The sequence below is a fragment of the Grammomys surdaster genome, unplaced genomic scaffold (genome assembly GCF_004785775.1).
Source record: "Grammomys surdaster isolate TR1022 unplaced genomic scaffold, NIH_TR_1.0 126124, whole genome shotgun sequence".
NCBI classification, from domain to species: Eukaryota; Metazoa; Chordata; class Mammalia; order Rodentia; family Muridae; genus Grammomys; species Grammomys surdaster.
Window position 1 is genome coordinate 6317485 of NW_021620932.1, and position 21852 is coordinate 6339336.

Here is a 21852-nt window from a genome sequence, read left to right on the forward strand (position 1 = left end):
CTGAAGGAGCTGAAGGGGCTTGTGGCCCCATGGGAAGAGCAACAATACAAACCAACAAGAGCTTCCCAGATGGGAACACACATGGAGGGAATCATGGCTCCAGCTGTATATGCAGTGGAGGATGGCCTTGTCAGGCATTGGTGGGAGTGGAAGTCCTTGGTCCCATCAAAGGTGGATGCCCCTGTGTAAAGAAATTCTAGGGTGGGGAGGGGGAAGTGGGTAGATGGGTGGGAGCACACCTTCATAGAAGCAGCAGAAGGGGGGTGGGATAGGAAGTTCCTGGGGGGGAGGAGGAGAAAGGGGATAATATCTGAAATGTAAATAAGTAGAATATAAAATAAAAAGAAAAAAATGAGAAAAAAACATTCAAGCCTACAGCTCCCCCCAAAAAAGAATGATGTTGTTACTATTCTTAGATAAAAATTAATAGTTAATATGTCAATCATTCTAAAATAGGCAAGCCACTGTAGTTGTGTTATGTAATAATAATATGAAGTAGATACGCAACTGCTTAGTTCAAAACACACTCCATATTCATTACTGATAAAAAAGCAAGCTATATAAGATTTACTTTAAAATGACAGGAAGTGGTATGAAAACAGACCAGAGTGAACTGTGGGGCCATTATCCAAAGATATCAGTAATCTCTGAAGGCTTAGTCAATCAAGAAACAGATTTACTTTTTATATGACTCCAGAAGGATCCAGCCCTGGCATCACCTTGATTTTAGTCCTACAAAATTGTATCTTGAGCTTCTGACCTCTAGTCTTTAATGGTAGCAGAGCAGAAGCCAGGGGCCTCAAATCAGACCAATGACTCATTGTAAAGAACATTTGCAAGTAAAAGTTTGCAAACAAAATTGTAAAGCGCCTGACTATGGGAGCTAGAAATAAATGAAGATTTTGGCACACAAAGGAAAAAGTAAGTTTCATCTAACAGTGTTGAAATACTGTTTGGCATATGCAAGACCTGGGTGTGATCTCTAGATCCTGTCAATGATAGATCAGCTTGCCTGTATAGATTGTAGGCCAATGTAGTGTTCTGTACCTACAAAGTTATTACTGATGCCAGGAGAATGTTCAGAAGCTTTGCCCTGGAAGGAAGGTCTAATGTTACATATATTCCAAAAATTAGGACATGTGTTTTCCTCTATGTGTAAGATGATTTTAATAAGAAACAGCAAAACCTCAAATATCAAGCCAGCATTTCAATATCAAACTGAGTCTTATCACAAAGAGAATGCCAACATCCTGATATTAATAACAATATCTATCACTAATCCACTTCTTACTGTTATTATTACTGTTAGTCTACTACACAATGCAGAGATGAAGAATAATAAACATTTGTATACAGAAAGATACTTTCATACTTATTTTGCACAATATCTGAAAGCTTTTAGACCTAAGAAAGTTTATTACTAAATATCCAGATTTTTTTTCATGCTAGAGTATTAATTTAAAACATAAACTTTCTGAGACAAGGGTTGCATGGTCTTGTTAATCTGCTCCAAAACCATTTCTGTGCCATGCACACATTATACACTAGTTGGGTTCCTGATGCATCTTTAAAAACTAATTTCAAAACACTAAGTAATCAGAGGCTTTGTCTTCAATACAAGACATTGCGTCAGCAAAAAGTGTTTATTGCTCAGCCACCTGTGTTCTTCACAAAGCAATTTAAGCAGACACAGTCCCTGCCCTGAGGACATGTCTAATGTCAATGCCATTGTAACATTCAAAGACTGTCAGACAACTACACTAATGACAAATGCATGCTCCTAACACTGTGATAAAAATGAGAGCATCCACTTCATAATGTCATTTGTATCAAACAAAGAGCAAATATTTTATCTTGGAAGAAAAAGTGACATGAGAATTTGCTAGCTATTCAATCAGTATTGTGGAGCTACATAATGCATACAAAAATTATACTTCTATCCAGAGATGGAAAAATTAAGGTATAAATATGGTGTATTAATCAAAGTAAATTACGCATAATACAGTCTATTAGAAATGGACCGTAGTTTACTTCCAAAAACACTAAATTTTTATGTGTATCTACGAGTTGTTTTACATTGAAATCTATGTGAAGCTGAGGACAAAGCTGAGATCACTGCTTATATACCAATTTCCACCATAATGTATGGTGTGAACATTAGATATTAATGATTGGTAAGAATAACTAACAGTGAGTCATATAACTTAATACTGGCATAGAATCAATTTCTAAATAGAGAAGCTTATATTTCTATTTTTGCCTGTCAGTGCCTAATATTTAATATGTGTGTTGCACCATGATTATAATCACTCCCTTCTGAATATATATATTTCCTCCTAGTGTGGAGGAAATATTAACTTGCCCTGGCTATTCACACAGCCCTTTTTGGGAATACAAATATTCCTGTTTGCTTCATTGCCTTCTTGATCAAAAATGTCTTTGGTCACAACACAAGGAGATGAAAAGGTTTAAAGTAGAACTATTTAATAAAAGTGAGCCCTTTAGATATGGCATTCAGGACACCTGGCAGGACAATGGGGACCTCAGTTCTAAGAATGTGCAAATGTAACTCAAGGTGGTGCCCCTGAGTTTGTTCATGGTCTAGGTTCGGAGTGCTTGGCTAGGTAGCATGTGAGGTTCTCAATGTGGCCAGCGATTTTTCTAACAAATATGACTCTCTAAATACTCCCTTAATTAAGTTTCCCTCCACTGTACTAGAGTGCTCTCAAAATATAGCCTTAGCCTTTTAGTAAAGAAGAAACACATTAACACAAAAAGTACTTTAGAATATCTCTGGCATCTTAGTCCAGAATAAAGGAATTATAGCATTTCCATTAAGCAATGAAATAACTTTATTTAATAAAACTCTGAGACCAGAAGCTCGTCAACTTAAATCCAATTGTTCAAATCTGTTTAAAAATATTTATGACAATTTTAAATCAGATGTTTACTGAGATGCAAAATTTAGAAAAAAAATTATCCTCCATATTTTCAATTTTTAATGACATTGGGAGAAAAGTGAAAATTACAGAGTACACTTAGATTGGAATTTTCACAATTTTGGAACTTCAGCTAATTATCCTTTTTTGTAATCACATTGTTTTGAATTTACATCTAACATAATCATCTTAGTTGTATGAAAGATAAAAAAATAGTACATTATAGTATATCAAAGAAAGGAACAAAGCACAATCTAAATGAAAAGAAAATGCATGCAATGCATCTCTCTCTCTCTCTCTCTCCCTCCCCCTCTCCCTCTCTCTGTCTCTCTCTGTCTCTCTCTCTCTGTCTCTCTCTCTCTCTCTCTCTCTCTCTGTCTCTCTCTCTGTCTCTCTCTCTGTCTCTCTCTCTCTCTCTCTCTCTCTCTCTCTCTCTGTGTGTGTGTGTGTGTGTGTGTGTGTGTTATGAGTTTGAGTACATTCCTGTACATGTTCATGTGAAGGATAGGTGTCAAATGTGATACCATTCTACCATTCTTCATGTGCCTTCTCCTATTTGTTTCTTGAGACAAAAATCTGTCATTAGCTAAAGCTCACTGATTTGCCTAGACTGGTTAGCCAGAGTTGCTCTGCACCTATCTCCTCCCTGCCCCTCCCTGCACACTGAAAAGAGGACAAACCTACTCTACCAGTTTTGGTTGTTTATGCTATATTATTTTTTAATCTTTCTGTCTGTTGTCTATTCACTTTACATCCCAATAATGGTCCCTCAGTCCCTTCTTCTCTCCCAGTTCCACCCTTCCAAATCTCTATTCCTATTACCCCTCACCTTCTTCTCAGAGAAGAGCACATGCCCTTAGATACTACCCAACTCTGTGACATCCAGTCCCCATAGCATTAAGTGCATCCTTTCCTAATGAAGCCCACCCTGCAGTGCACTAAGGGGAAGAGAATCTATTGGCAGATAATAGAGTCAGAGACAGCCTCTGCTCCCATTGTTAGGGGACTCACATGAAGACCAAGCAAAACATCTGCAACAAGTGTGCAGGTAGCCTAGATCCAGATCTTGCGAGATCTTTAGTTGATGGTTCAGTCTCTATGAACCCCCAGGAGCCCTGATTAGTTGACTCTGTAAGTCTTCTTATGGTGTCCTTGCACCCTCTGGCTCATTCAATCCTATACCCTACTCTTCCATAAGACTCTGTGAGCACCACTTGATGTTTGACTGTGGATCTCTGCATCTGTTTTCATACACTGCTGAATGAAGTCTCTCAGCAGATAGTTATACTAAAGTTTCTGTCTGCAAACAGCAGATTATCATTAATAGCATCAGAAGTTGGCTATCTTACATGAGAGGTATTTAAAATTGCACCTACATTGCTGATGGGAGTGAAAACAGATACAACTACTTTGGTAATCAGTTTGGTTGTTTCTCAGAAAATTTGGAATATTTCTACCCAAGACCCGGCTATACTACTCTTGAGAACATACCCAAAAGACACTTACTCAACTATGTTTAAAGTAGCTTTATTCATAGTAGCCAGAAACTAGAAAACCCTAGATGTTCCTCAAATGAAAAATGAAAAAAACAAAAATCTATGCAGTGGAATACTATTCAGCTATTAAAGTCAAAGACATCATGAAATTTGCAGGCAAATGGATGAACTAATAAATATCATCCTGAGTGAGGTAACATCAAACCCAGAAAGACAGGCATATTATGTACCCACTTATAAATAGATACTAGCTATAACGTACAGGATAATCATGCCACAATTCACAGACCCAAAGAAACTACATTATAAGGGGGGGGAGGGCTAAGGAAAGATACATAAATCTCACTCAGAAAAAGAAACAAAATAGTCATAGAAGGTAAATGGAGGGAGAAGACTGGGTAGAAGAGGTAAAGAGAAGAAGGAAGATGGGGATAAGGAAAGGGGTTGTGGGAGAGAGAAAGGCAGTTGATGGGGGAGGCATTTCTGAGAGTAACGGGAAACTTGTAACCAGGGATATTCCAGGGAATCTACAGAGGACACTCTAGCTGAGACTTCTAGCAGTAGGGGATATGGAGACTGAAGCGGCCATCTCCTGTATCCAGGTGTGGCTTCCAGTGGAGGGCGGGGGACATCAACCCACCTCAAAAATGTTCAAAACAAAATTTGTTATGCCTCCAAGATGGCCAGCTGAAGATGTGGCAGAGTGAGGGAATGGCCAGCCAGTGACCTGCCCAACTTGAAACACAAACTTACATCTTAATCCTTACATAGTGTCTTCTGTCTGTGCCATTTCCTTATCCCTATCATTTTTACAATTTCTCTAACAGGCTACTAATGGAAATTGTTATTAGGTTGCAATTTGCTGAGACCGTACATGTTACTTTATTTGGAAGAGGCTCCTTAAAGTGTGGTTGGATGTTAAAGTTGATGTGGAAGATTGGCCTGTGTTAAGAGAATGAGCAGTTAATTTAATTGAGTGTGTCCTTATGTGAGAGAGACGGGATGAAAGGAAAGAAAAGGAATGGGAATGTGAAAATCCACAGACGTTTGAGAACACTATGATGTTTAACTGAAAGATGGAGACAGAGTAAGGCAGAGGGTGTAGCTCTGAAAGCTGGGTCAGGTAAGGAAAACTTAGTCCCTTTGTACTGAAATGAACAGGATTCACCGTGCAACCAAGTTTCAAGCCAGTAAAGCTTTCAAATTAGAATCTTCTAACATTCTCTTTATGATTTTTCCATTTTTTCAAATAGTTCCAAGCACTAATATTTTCATAAATAATTATTAAGTTAAGTGTTCTTTTGGATAACCGTTTAATCTTCTCTTCTTTTCTCTACATTCCGGAGAATCTCCACAGTATTTTGGTTTGGGGATCCTGTTGTCACCTACAAAGACAGCAGTGGTAGAGTGGTAAGTTCTCTCTCTCTCTCTCTCTCTCTCTCTCTCTCTCTCTCTCTCTCTCTCCCAACAACCTAAAATTTTTTTTTGCTTTTACATAATTACATGGTTAACTTAGACACACCTCTATGTTCTAAGACAATCCCGCATCTCAACATCTATATTTTAAAGCACAGTGATAAAGTTTCTTTAGCCATGGAAGATCATATTTTCACAAGATCCAAGAAACATCTTTGCATATTTCCAAAGATATTATTTTGTCTATCCCACCAAATACTACATTATTCACATTTATTCTTTATGATTTAAAAATCTAAATATGTTGCCTGATGGGTATTTAAATCATGATGACAGACATTTTAAACACTAAATTCGCACATATTAGGAGGTGATTACAGGGACTAGAGACATGACTCAACAGTTAAGAGCATTGACTGCTCTTCCAGAGGTCCTGAGTTCAATTCCCAGCAACCACATGTTGACTCACTACCATTTCCAATAGGATCTGATGCCCTCTCCTGGTGTATCTTAAGAAAGATAGTTTACTCAGAGAGAGAGAGAGACAGAGACAGAGAGAGAGAGAGAGAGAGAGAGAGAGAGAGAGAGAGAGGATTCCATTAAGAGTTTTTAGAAATGGTTCAACCAACATCTTTGAAACTTTTGCTCCTCTTTCTAATGCACTGGCACCAATACATTGTGAAATGTTCCCTTGAGACTAAGAAGTTTGTGCTTTAAGGATGTTAACAAGTGCAGGTATTACTTCAAAGTTAAAAGCCCCTAAAATTCACTCACTGTCTTCTTTCCCGATTGTCCCGTTGAGAAGTGCTGACTTTTTGAGAAGTCATTCTCTATTCAAGAAATCTTCTATTTTATGAAGAAGAGTCAGCTTCTGAAGAAAGATAAGGTGAGCTTGTATGCTAAGTGATACTAATTCTGGGGGATAACCTGGGCGTTTTAGACCTCCACCAGCCTCTTTGTTAACACTGTAACTTACTAAATAAAGTTGCAAAGCCAGTACCTTCTTCAGAATAGGCCCATACTCGATAGGCTTCCTGAGCAGCTTTTCTTGAAGTGACAATGCAGCTTTATTACTGTGGTACATGAGACTGTGCTCGTTTCCTCATTATCTTCCAGCTCTGGTAATAATGTCATTTTTTCCCCACTCCAAATTAATGTTTCTGACATTTGCATATGCTTTATAATCAATGTCAAGGGAAATGCGCCAGATGAGGTTCAGACTCAGAAGTAGAAATGTACCAGTACTTTTCCTAGCAACCGGCACCAAACCTCTACACAGACGTGTTCACTTTCATTGTCAATTCATTTGTCAACACAATAAAAGTATCTGCCATTTAACTATAGTCAAAATCCCTAAACAATTCTTAACGTGCCTTTAAGAGATAACACTATATACCCAATATCAAAACGTTTTTTTTTTTCACACACAAAATTTGCTAACACACAGCAAAGAAAGTAACCAAAGATAGTGGGAACTGTCAAATCTCTAATCATAAACTAAATCATTTTAAGGCTAGAAGTGTATCCCTATAGTACTTGGGTACACACATTGTAGGGGTAATGACAGAGGTGCTAATAGCTCTGGAAAGTATTTGGGCACATTTAACCATTCAGTAATATGCAATTCAATTTTAGTGAAAACAGGTATTTAACCGTATTTGGAGACGAGAAAGATTGGTGCCCTTGTTTGTTGTGGCAGCAAATTATATACTTAGTACTAAAAGTGGTTTATGGTATGAGAATTAACTATCATTCTGTTCAAAGTAGATATCACTCATGTGAGAATTGTCTTGTCTGATTTTTTTAATTTACAAATTCTTGACACTGTGACATGGAATAGACTCAAGCACTAATGGAAACATTTAATAGGGAGAACTAATTGGTCTTACATGGGTAGGATTAGTGTTTTCTTACTCAATTCTCCAAAACTCAAGTGGGTTTTTTTTTAAGCTGCTTAATTATTTTATATCTCATGATATCTAAAGTGAAAAAAATTGGTTTTTGTAACTGTATTTAGCAGCTATTATAATGTAACTTCCCATTTGTGACAAAAATGAGTAGAGCAAAGTATTCCAACTCATCCATGCACTACGTTAGAATCTATACTACCAGCTTTCAATATATTAAAATGTATAAATCTAAAGGACAGCTTAAATCATATGTACAGAAAGCTACTCCAGCAACTACATACAATTTCCAAGAAAATTGACTAAATGCCTTACTATAGTATGAATTTATACTTCTTATCCATGACAAAAGTGTTACCTTTCACTGGTTTTTTCTCTTCTCTTAGGCTCTTCAAACAGTTTGACCCCCTATTTTTTTCCTTGAGAATATAATTTTTAATTTAAGAAAATAATATTTTTAGGTAGATATAAAATAAAATGTGTTGGTTTTTTAACTGGTAGTTTAAATGGAACCTCATAGTGAAAGTAAGTATATTTCCTTTCTCTTGAGGTTCTAGATTTTTGTTCTGAAAAGAACTATTCTAATTTCAAATTGGTGGCCCAATATGGATCCAATTTCAAGAGAGACTAATATATCTTGAAAGAATGTTGACTTACAGAAGTAAGTTGTTTTTCAGTCTTCTCATAGCTTATTACTAATATCTTCAGTGGGACCTCTGGGCCTTCCTTCTTTAGCTTCTTAAAAGAAGAATGTTGTAGTATTGTCATTTCAGGTTTTTTTTTGTCTGAATATGTTCACATATTTTATATCATTTAAATAAACCTTTCAATCTTATGGATTCTAACTGCACTAGAGTTCTATTTTAAAACCTACTCACAAACCTGTAATTTTCCATGATTATTATAGATACAATACTAATGAAAAAATGAGAATATTTCAGAATTTTTGAGTTTCATCCCTTTTTCCATATTTAAGCCTTTGTTGATGTAGTCTGCTGTTTCCTTAACTCATTTTCTTGGTTCATCAGTGTTCAGGACATTTTTAAATCCCCTACTGACAGAGTTTTGGATATTTTGTGCTGATATAACCACGTGTTCAATCCACTATGCTTAAATGGCTGCTTCTTCTTTGATCAATTCTTCATTCATGACTACTTCTCCATAACAGTTGTCCTCATTAGACTGAAATACTCTTTATTTCTTCCTTGTTAGTGAGTGATGAAGTTTTCATCCCCTGGGAGATGGAAAGAGATTGCGTTTGATTTCCTTGTCTACAGCAGCACTCACTTGGTTGACTATATATCATAATATGAGATTAGCAATGCTTCTCAGCAGCCAAAACAAAAGTAATGCAAACAATGCAAAAAAGAAAAAAAAACTTTTTCTGAATGTAGACTATCTTAAACATATTTCCTTTACCCAATCTATAATGGTTTAGAGTTGCTGATTTAAATATATGTAACCCATGCCCATCTATCTGCTAAACTTTAGTTTATGTAGATTATGTTCTATTAAATTCTATTTGGAGATATTTTTTCCTCATCAGTATCGACTAGTTTTCATCTTCCCCTTACACTATGGAATTCTTCCTGTTGCTCTTTTACAGGAATACAAAGGTACTCACTGTGAATTATATAATTTTATATGGGAGACTTTGAGGATGAGTAAAGAAAGCTCACCACAATTGTATTAATTTAACATATGGCTAAAGAATTTCTTCAGAAATAGAAATGGCTGTTGTTCAGAAAATTATATCACGGAAATTATGTGGAGAACAGAGAACTTCTACATGCATTGTTGCTAAGGAAAAAAGACGTATTCACATTTTCTCAGTGTGAATTAGAATGTAGTCTGTTTTAATGTAACTTATAGGAGAGAAAGCGAATAGGGAAAAGAAGGGGACATCATACTAGTTATTTGGTACTCACACTCTCATAGGTATTCTAGTCCTGGATGGAAAATAGATAAAGATGAAAATATAAACAAAAATATGTTTTGACTTCAACTTGAGTGTTTTCTTCCTCAAGATGAATTTTAATACAATGTGGAAATATTAATATGTATTTTAGTATATGTACAGTCGGTGATAATCACATTATAATCCACAAATTTCTTCTTTACAAAGCTTGACATATTGTATTATTGAAAAAGAAGCATTATGACAAGCATACTGAGTAGTTGCTCTGAATTCGGCGATCATACCCACAGTGGACTCTGATAGAGCACTGGGCAAAGGTAGACACTTGTATCACTCTAAGCATGATTGTCAGAGGGTATGGGGCCTAGGTTATAATTAATTCTAACATCTAAATTTGACCTTTTACCAGAGAAGTGACTGGCAAGAGTAGTAATTTTTAAATTTGATTATAAAAGAGTGACAATTATCTTTCAGTAAATAAAAAATTAGGATAATTTAAAAGTGGACAAAATTTACATATTACTTTTCCATTACTACTTGAAGACAGTTCTGGGGCCCTGTTTAGTATCCAATCCACTTTATTTTTTTTTTATTTTTTGTTTTTTCAAGACAGGGTTTCTCAGTGTAGCCCTGGCTGTCCTGGAACTCACTCTGTGGACCAGGCTGGCCTCGAACTCAGAAATCCGCCTGCCTCTGCCTCCCAAGTGCTGGGATTAAAGGCGTGCACCACCACCGCCTGGCCCCAATCCACTTTAATGTCCCCCTTCAACATTAGTTATTAGTATTCTATGTCATATCTTATTTCCTCATATATATCAATATGTGTATATATTTGCTTGCCATATATCCTTCTTAAGACTATAAATTTGGAAATAGGATAATCTCACTTAGAAGCATTTCTAATTTGTCTTTGTTACTACCAAATTTGCAAACTAAATATTAGGGTATCTTTTTAGCTTTCTAATAGGACCTGTCTGTAGTCATTAGGCTGAACTAGGATTCTGTGGAATACACTTTGAAAATGATGGATTGGATGCTTCCCTGAGGTACATTCAAGAGCTAATATTAAATGATTTCATCATTTCCTTGAAATATGGCCCCTTCCTGAGCTTTAGGTTGGATATTCTGTGGCAGCTTATTAAACAGCAGATGCTCAGGTGTCCTGCTGTCATCCCAGGAGCAGGTTGATTTTGTAGCAAGTGACAATTCCAGATGGTGAGCTGGATGCAGACTAGCACGCTGCTGATGAAATGGCTACGGATGTAGTGTAAGTCATCCATACGCAGTCCACAACTCTTTCACATTAGATATCAGCTCTGGGTCTTGAACACTCAAATATTTTCGTGAATTTGAGGGATCAGAGTTTTGCCCATTGTATTCATACTGGTCATAGTCTACTTATTATTCAACTACAGGAATGTCTACATTAAACTATCAGTGAAGTGGCTGTCTTTTTAAAGAATCTATTTTACTTCACAAATTAAAAGTTACTACTTGTAATATACAAGAAAGCTTATGACCTTGAGGTTAGATTTCCAAATATCTAATTCATAACTGCATTTAAATCCTCTAGATTCAATTTAAAAAGCCATACGTTTGTGTTTTCTCTTTATTCTTTCAAGGTCATAGAAATTGTTAATTATTTTATTTATTTATTTATTAACTTCCCTCATAGCTTTTTCATAAGTTGTTACTCTAAGAACGATACTATTTATTCATTAAAGGTTTTATGCTGAGCCCGACATGGTGGTCCACAGAGTGATGTGGTTCCTGCCACTGGGACAAGGCCTTGGTGTGAGCCTCCTTGGGTGTAAATGACTGCTGTGGGTGTAAGTTTTATTTGTGTAAAATGTACATATTTTCTTGACTCACCAGAAGTGGAGGACTCCTAAGAAGGAAAGAATCCTCCCTGTTAACCTTAATGATTCCATGATAATAAGAAACAGCTTGAGTGCGGAAGTTGAGGGTGTGGCTATGTCTTAGCAAAATAGTAAACACTGGGACCTTCAGGACAGCCCTTAGGGCTATGAGGAAGAACTCTAAATACATAGGTTTGAAAGTATATAATTTCTCAACTATAGAAAAACAAAGGATGCAGTATGAATTATATGAGGATTTGACTTGTAGTCTTTCTTTTCACTCCTCCCCGACACCTTCTCTTAGAACTCCTCTCAAAGCTGAGGCTGGGCCTTGGCAGTTTTGTAGTATAGAAGTAGAATTATATACAATGGAAAATAGAAAATACAAAAATATCTAACCTAAAAAATGTATTTAGTAAAAGTACAAAAGCATATGAAATCTTACTTAGAATCTGTATCATTCTGAAATAAATACCACAGCTCTGGAATAATGGTTTACCTTCTTTAGATTTGTTTCACAAGAGGGTAATTCTATAGCTGTCGCCTCAGAATATGCTCTCAATAATTTGTATTTGAAATACCTATGCTGTCAGTTTTCATTTGAGTTTTCGTATATTTACTACAACTTACATTTATAATTTCACTGTCCATATATTTGCAAAAGTGAACTGATGAACTAAAAGGATATTTAAAATTTAACAGAATACCTGTCATACTTGTTCCTGTGATTTAGATATGAAGTATCTGATAAGCCTTCTCTGTTGGAGAAATCCTCTACAAGTTGATAGATATTGAGCAGTAATTGGATCACAGGATTAGCCTGATCCCTAGATAATACCATAGGTAAATACAATCCTTATATATAGGAGAGACCTAAGTGAAGGAAGCAGGTTACTGAATGATGTGCCTTTGAAAGGAGTTTTTCCCTGAGTCCTAGTCTTTGTTTCCAAAATGGCATAAAATGTAGAGCTTCCCTCTGCCATATCCTTTCAAGACTATTGGACTGGTATCAGATGAAGACTGTAGACTGCAAGCAAGAATATAGGTTGGGGGTTGTTGTTGTTGTTGTTGTTGAGCTGCTATTGTTGTTTTCCTTTCAGTTTATTTCTTTTTGGTATTTTGTCACAGTCACAAAACACTAACCCTATTATTTAACAAAGAAAAAGTATTTGAAGTTTAATTGCTTGAAATAAACATCTATCATGACATATTTATGGTGAATAAGGCTTCCCACAATGATCTAACTATGTCTTCTCTTCTTCAGACCCAATTTAATTAAATAGAACTTTTGGCAGGTATGGAAAACTCTGTCAAGACACTGACAGTGGTTGAAAATTCTTGTTTGGTTCCTCACCACAGATCTATCTACAGCATTGCAGTTGACTTATTAATCCAGGAAAGAGCCAGTAACTTAACCAAGACTTTAAAGGGAAATCTCCACACTTGCCACATCCTATGTATTTGGATGGTTACCAAGACTCACTGATAGGAAGACAGAACTACAGAGACATATGAGCAATTCAAGGAAATAGTTTATAGAGAAAGACTTACCTAAACATTTTCTCCCTTGAAAAATATTAAGTAACTATAATTTTGATTGCTTATAAGATTTTAAATATGTATTTTAGTAATGAATATATAAAATTTTGCCTGAACATTTACATGTGGAACATGTCCATACCTAATGTTGCCAGTATAAGCATCAGATCCTCTGGAACTAGATTTATTGATGTTGTGAGCTTCTATGTAGGTACTAGGAACATAACCCAGATCTCGGCAAGAGTAATGACTCTTAAGTATTGAGCCCCAAGTCCATATCATTTTTTTAAGAGCAGAAAATAAGCATAGTATATGCATTCTGGTCAGAAACCTAAGGAAACAATATAGGCAGAAGCCTAAAAATAAGTTTTATTGAGATAATATATTACATATAATGTTAATAGAGAACTGGATTCCCATAATTCTATGTTGGGAAGAGTGAACTTACCCCTTATCCAGTGACATAATTTTAACTACAAATACAAACATTTGTTGAAGTATTTATTTAAAATGGCTGCTCCCAATCTTGCTTGGTCTTAATCAGCCGCCATGTTCCCTACTAGCCTAGGCCTGAGGCCATGAGTGGCAGTGGCACATTCTTGCTGTTGCTTGGCTCAGGCCACCAGCTCAGGCAGCCAGAAACACTGGCCCTGGCACCCACAAGACACCAGAGTGAGAAATGGTTCTGCCAATCTTCCACGCTGTCTCCACAAGGTTGGGCTGAGGCCAGATCATCCTGCCACCCACGCAGTACCCTGTAGAAATGAGACTCTAATGTTTAAAGATTATCCAATAGCGTTATATAATTTGGTAATGCTCAACTAACAAGATATACACACAATTAGAAGTATTAACCAATTAACTAACCTAGATATAAATTATTGCCGGGCAGTGGTGGCGCACGCCTTTAATCCCAGCACTTGGGAGACAGAGGCAGGCAGGTTTCTGAGTTTGAGGCCAGCCTGGTCTACAGAGTGAGCTCCAGGACAGCCAGGGCTACACAGAGAAACTCTGTCTTGAACCTCCTCCCCTCAAAAAAAATCAAAAAACAAACAAACAAACAAAACAAAATAAATTGTTACCCAGGAATGTTCCTGATACATGTGTAGTTCTCCACCTGTCCTACATCTCTGCTTCCCTCACTCCTCCTCTTCCTTCTTCTTCTCCCTCTCCTTACTCCTTCTCTTCATCTTCTTACTTCTCTCACCTTAGCTCCTCCCAACTTGCAGGGAAAATATGCAGCTACAAACATTCATGCATATAAAGATTATAGTGGAGCACATCTTTATGATTAGTGAAAACTACTTGATAAAGTAAATCTTCATACTTATAGAACATATGTTAATTTTAATATCCTGAAGTAAAACAAATCAAAATATTATAATCCTGTAAAATGTTAATTTTACATGTAGTAGAAACATAGATATAGAAATATTAAAATTTATATCAATATTTATGTAGACACACTAGGTATTTAATTTACTGTATAAGAAAACATGTTTCTTCTTCTCAACAAAGAACACTGAAATAATAGGTCATTTTAAAATCCCTAAAATGCATAAAAGCTTAACATGAGCATTCAATGAGAATTATTGACTCCTGCATTCTCTCTTTTACATATTTGTTCTATTAAGGTTTAAGATTTTTACCTGAGTTCATTATTGGTTGCATTTAAATTTAAATTATAAGGCATAGCTATTCGATTGTAAGTGCAGCATTTATTTGTTAATTAGTATGTTTTCATAAAATAAAATCTATACTATCAAATAATTTAGCAGATATTCATTATGAATATGCATAAAGTATTCTTTGTTTTACAAAGTCATTCCCCCAAATCAATAGAGCTTCCCATACCTCAGATTAACATTCACCCTTTTCAAATTATCCTAATTACCATCTCATATCTAAACATTGGAAGAGTGGCCTCTTTCAGATCAATATTTCATGAGATACATTTAATGATGGCTATCCATATCACACAGCTTTTGTTTGTTAAGCTGACACAGAAAATTAGCTCCTATTTTCACTCGCACATGAACCAGATGGCAATAAGTATCAGTTATAAAAAATAATAAACTTAAGCCAGAGAATTAGAGATTGTTTGAAACAACATACCATCTCAAAGATATAAAAATGTTGGTGGTTAAATTCATTTTCTTTTGCTCCTCGTATGAGCTGTCTAATGCATTTATTTTCATCCCCCCGTTATTGGAGAACCTGTCCATTAAATTAAACCACAGAAATGCAGGGCAGATGAGTCTTCGCTCAGGGAACTAATAAGCCCACTAAGTCATGAACAGTGAACCAGAAGAGATGCAGTTTTTCACCTTTCTTACACACCTGGGAGGCATTAAACAATTTTTGCTCGAAAGGGGACTTTTTTCCTTGTCCACTGGAAATACTTTGCTTCCACAGACTCTAAATAATGAGCCACTTTAAGGTAACTATGTGTAGAGGGACTTGTGCAACAAAAGTACATCTCAGGATATATGCCATTAGAAAGCCAAGCTTATTACTTTGATGTGCCAAATGATGCCACAACTCAAAATTCCCCAAACTCTATCTTTTTGGCACGCAGCTAGTGAAGAAGTGACACATAATGCTTCGCACATCCAGTCCCAGGTGAAGCAGAAATCTGCCTCCTTTAAAAAAATCCTTTGAGACATGTGCATGATCAAAAATTTATAGAAAGATTGTAAATATGTCCTTTTTACATTAGCTGCTGGCTTTAACAGCAGATTAAATATAGTTATAAAAAGTTTTCTACCACTGGATAGAAAGAGCAGATGATGTTGGATTGTGAATGTGGAATAATAAGAAATGAAAACTCTAACACTTCACTAATTTCATATTGAGGAATATTTAAGAAAGGACATTTATTCCATTAAGTGTTCATATAATCCAACTTCTATTTTAAAAAATAATATGTAAAAACGGAAGAAAATACATCTTTTGCAAGTTCAAAATTACTTTCAAACCATTTAAACAAACATTTTTTTAACCTTGTCAGTTATTTCAAATAAAATTAAAATTGCAATTCTGAAAGCCTAAAGGAATGTGTAACTGTGTATATAAGTTCAAAAAATAAGCAGATTGAATACGAACCACACTGATTTGGATTACCAAAAGTAATTTTTAAGGAAACTTCCTTTTTATCGTATTATTTGAAGTGATAATTCGGTGATAATTACATGAAATTTAACATTATTTCAAAATGAAGTTTCAAGGAGGTAGGGTGAACTATGGCTGATACTTAACAATAGTTTATGTTTGTTTGATTTTTGATTGCTTTTAATAAAACTGGATTCTTTTTCTACAATATGTTCTGATTACGGTTTTCCCTCACTGGCTCCTACCACTTCCCCACTTCCCCCTCCATCTAGATTGACACCCTTTCTGTCTCCCAATAGGAAACAGAGATACCTAAGGAATAATAGCAATTAAATAAAATAAAACCACAACAAGCATATCAGAATAAGACAAAACAAGCAAGAAGTTTTGGAGAGCCAAAAACTGCATTTACAAGAGCCTAGTTATTTGGATGTTCCCATAGAATGCCTTTGACCAAGAGCTCTTAGATGCTACCCATTCTCTGTACTAGAAGTGCCATTTGGTGAAAACATATGTCTAGTTGGGCTCTGTCTCCTTCATTATTTGCTGATTTCATTAACATCACCTTCATTGATATATATATATATATATATATCAATATATATATATATATATATATATATGGTATATGTATGTGTATGCATGCGTTTATGATATATTTGTGTGTGTGTGTGTGTGTGTGTGTGTGTGTGTGTGTGTCTATGTCTATTTTTCAGAAGCATCTAGTGTGCTGGTCTTCCATTATGATCCATCACATGACTTTAGTTTTAGCTGTCCCTCCCTGTATTTCCTCCCTCATTTACCTTTTACCTCCCTTCCCTGTTTTACTTCCCAGTCCATACTCTCCACCTATCCTCCATGATTATACTGATTGCTAGCATGCTTATCAGTTAATTGTCAACAGGAATAAAGGCCAAGGAGACACCAAACAAATTCTGCTACATTGTAAATAATTTACATTTTTAATTTTGTAATGTTATAGTTGATTTCTAACTATTTATAAGAATATTTTCAATTAATTTCATACAAATACTGATTAATATCTTAATTTTAGAGAAAATGAAAAACAATTAAGCATATTTTGCAGTTAGAAATCTAAATGTGTCAGAAAGTAAATAGCTGTTTAAAAAAAAAACTATGCCCATGTATATTAGAGGAAATAAATAAATATATAGTAAATTCATATTTCTTAACAGTCTAAGAGGTCTGTAAAATAAAAATTTGGTAGTTATTTATTTTTGTGTGATTAAATGTACAGTTTAAATACTGGAAAATGTTAAAGTATCATTATGGCAACTAAAATTACAGAAAATTGAACATCATCTGGGATGTATAAATAATTGTTCAATTTTACATAATGATTAATTAACATTGAAATTGTTAGAAGTATTGCTTAAATTTTAACTAATAGCATAGGTGGGTACAGGAATCTCATGAGAAGAACCCTGCCAAAATAAGAATGGAGAGCTATACTAGAATGGTGTCTGTTGGCAAAAAGCAAGCTGCAGGATACCAAGAAATAGACTTCAACGTGGACAATAAATGACTGAGACCTGGTAAGTAATTCATTTTATTATTCATCCATTACACCTACAAGTCATATTTGGAGTATGCTTCAATATATCTATGTATCCCATGTAACAGATATTCCTTGAATATATTAATTTAAACCCACCCCTAAAGACAGTGCATACTAATTCTTCTAACAAAGTTGAGTTCTTCTATTACCAACAAGCTATTTTGTATTCTTCAATGTATACTGTTCTTTCTAGAAAAGAAATGTTTTGTTTTCAACTTTGAGAAACACAAAATCAGATTTTATATATATATATATATATATATATATATATATATATATATATATTCCCTTGGCAATTATAATTGTCTTATATCAATAACATAGCTGGTTTTTTTGGAACCCTTTTTTTCCATCAGATATCATTACTATCACCATAACCATCTCCATCATCATCATCAAGATCATCATTAAAGTAAGCATTGTTGAGGAATTTTAACCAGCAGCAAGGCCACCGAGGGATCACATCCAAAGACCTTATAGATCTGTGTGATACAGATGGAATGACACATCTTTTATCTGATTAGTACACACCTTTCACATGTTATAGTTAGTTTGTCGAAAAAGGGAAACTATTTTTGAAAGAGACATATAATTAGAGACCGACAAAATGATGAATCTGAGAAAGATTTTACTGACTTAGTCAGAGATAGAAGTGGCCCAACTCTCACTAGAATAGACAAAAATGAGAGGTGACTTACAGGAGTAGCAGTGTGGTGAGAAGGGGACAAATTTTATCTATACACTTTTACAGAGACTGATGACAGTAGAACAAGCCAAACTTGGGGGGGGGGGGGCAGTAGAATGAGCTAGACATTACGAATGAGCCAGAATATTACAACAAATTGCCAGAGTTCATATGAGTCCAAGCAGAGCAATTCAGTGGAAATCCAAAAGAAGCCAGATTGAATCAATTAGATTCAAGAGAAGTTTGAGCCAAAACAGCTGAGTTGAACCAGCAAGCCAGAGTTCAGTAAGAGCTGTACAGGGTGAGATATTCAGCAATAAGCTTCTCAGATGACAATTATATCTGGAGAATTAAAGTTACTTTTATGAACCATACCCAATGTTTTTCTGTAGGTGTACATCTCAAATCTACTATACCTTCTTTTGTCCTTCACTATTTTGAGCTAAATGTGTTTGTTCTCTCATGGTGTAAAAGCAACCATCTTTGAGATATCCTGAAATAGCACAGGTAGGTGGCAAGTCTTCACTCTTAGTTGGAGTTACTGGCTCTTCATCTGTCTGTACAGTTTAATTTGGAGGTCCTAAAGATAGACTGCAAGTGAGAATCTCATCTTCTGATATTTAGCTTGAAAAAAAGTTCTTGATATTTTCATGCTTGGGGGCTCAGATTATCAGAAGCTCTGTCAATATGATTGCAGCTTGTAAGCAGAGATTGCTTCTCTTAGCAGTGCTATATTTTGTCCCTCATAAAACTGAAAAACGTATCATTTCTTGCCTAATCTCAGCTCCTTTTCCCCCCAAGTCATTTTGCTAAAACAGCAAAGAGCAGCCAAAACACATCATTACTCCAAAATTTTCTAAGAAATTCTAGTCAAACTGCAGATTGCTAAGTACACAGCCTACAATGGAACTTACTGTAAGTGACAACCAGACTGGTTTGTCATACCCTAACATGACACTTTCCAGGCAAACATCTCGTCTTTCCCTTGTCACATTCTTACAGTCATACCACGACACATAATTGGAGATTTCTAAAGCACCCCTTTATCAGATTCAATAAATGGCTAAGCAGATTTGTAGTGAATCACAACATTTTAACGTTTCAGTATGAGTCAGCCTACTAAATTGGCATGAACTTTGATCAAGCCACTGGGCTTTGTGATTATTCCTTTAATTACAAGTGTAAACAGGGACTATAAAGATTCAGTTTCACTGGAGTCAATGAAGGCTAGTGGTGTGTGTGTGTGTGTGTGTGTGTGTGTGTGTGTATACGTATGTGTGAGTGTGTTTCCATTCTCCTACAAACGTAGTTAGGATCTGCTGCAAGTCTTGTTACAAAATCACCCCTAGCTTCATACCTGGGATTAGCTAAGACAGCTCAATGGGCATACACACCCTTTCTATCAGTCTCTATGGACACCAATCTTTCACAGTTTGTCTCAAAACCAAATCAAACAAAAAACAAAAACAAAAAAAACCCTTAAATAATCCTATATGTACTACCCTACATCTCACTGACTATTTCGACAAGAATATGAAAATCTATGACAATAAAGCATTGTCAATAGTTAACACATACAAATGTATATTCATCTAGTTTTGGTAGCCACAGCAAGATAGAAACAACAGGTTCTCTAACCGTGTTTCCCTCCTGATTCAAACTCACATTAATGCAGGGAGTTCCAAATATAATAAATCACCCTTGACCAACTGACTGCAGGATCAAATGCATAACGAACAAGAGAATAATTTATCACATTAATCTTTCAAGTATATCTCCATGTGCTTCCTTACCATTGCACTTTTATATCTATATCCAGAAGCCAGAAGCCAATAGGAGGAAAAGGAATTGTTTGTATCACATGTTTACAAATTTTCACTGATTTATACCTGACAGAAATAGTCCCCCTGTTGTGGCTGCTATTTGTAAGAATGATCATTCAACTTATTTTGAAAAAGGCTGAAATATTTGTGCCCCATTGACTAAATAAGGAAATATTTGATGTTCATTTTAAGCAAAGCTTATGAATCAATGTAGGTATAGGAAAGAACATGAGGTCTATGAAGGAATGAGGAGGCTAGAAAAGATCAGCCTGCTCCTTCTTCTTAAATATGATCAAAGACTAGAAATCTACACAAAGGTTGACACTGGTCACAGGAGTGACTATTGCTTTAAACACGGGTTGAGACGTTCCCAACATAGGAAACAAACAATAGCGATCACTTCTTGCTGGCTGGCAGATAAAGCTCCAGTCTCAATAGGCTATGCCATTTTTATCTTGCCATGTCACCTTTTCCTTGAGTAAAATGAAGGCCAGAATTTTAATACATTCTACATTACATGAATTACCATAGTGTGTTTTGCCATTTTGACCTTTTCAGCATTCCTTCTATAATTTGATTGGGCAGCTATTATGCTTGCTTTCTGTTTACAGCATTTAACCTGAAAGGAAGAGAGATATTGAGCCAAACAAGCAAAACACTAAAATAACACAGAGACTTAATTAGAGGTATAATATGCTGCAAGTCAGGGGACCTAAATGCCACAAAGCCTGGAACTGCGGTGTGAATGTGCTGATTGACAGAGGCAGCAAGAGAACTGAAGGTAATAAGTAAAGTGAGGACAAATAAAACCAATTATTGACATAATTTAAAGGTCATTTACATTAAAATTCCAACTGGTGTATTAGATGCCATCATAAAAATGTTTTTGAAATGAATTCACAATTGAAAAACGTGAAATATGCCAAGCTTGCAATAGCATCACCTGGACAAATACAATTTAGCAAAAACAATCCATCAGGTGGCATACCTGACTATAAAATGCACAATTTAGGGGTGTAGAGGTTAGAAAGTAAATATACGTAACCACAATACGTGTTTCAACAGCTTATAATCATCAGTTGTGGTTATAGGCAATGGATATGTGCTGACAAAAATCCATACAACGGAGTGATTTTATTCTAAGGTCATTCTGAAACATGAATGAAGAAGTAAAAGCAGTGGACATCAGAGCTGATTGAAGACTGAACTTTTACAGTCCATGTAGTAGAAGGATGAGGTACAATAAAATTGTGGGTTTTTTTTTTTTGGTATGGACATGATTTCAATAAATCTAGGCGCTTGATAGGATACAGCATGGAAATGCAGGGAAGAAAGGCGGTGAATATTGAAGTTGTAGAAAGAGCAAAGTAGAACGTAGTTGAGAAATAAATGTATTGTAATGAAAATGACATAAAATGAATACCTACAATACTAGGCTTCAACAATAACAACAACAAAAAAAAGGATATGAAACTTGGTAGTGATAACTGATTTTAATTCTGCAAGTAGAGGTAAGAGAAACAGAAAAATAAATATATCATAGTATGTGAATCTCAATTTTTAAAAAACTTGTTAGAGAT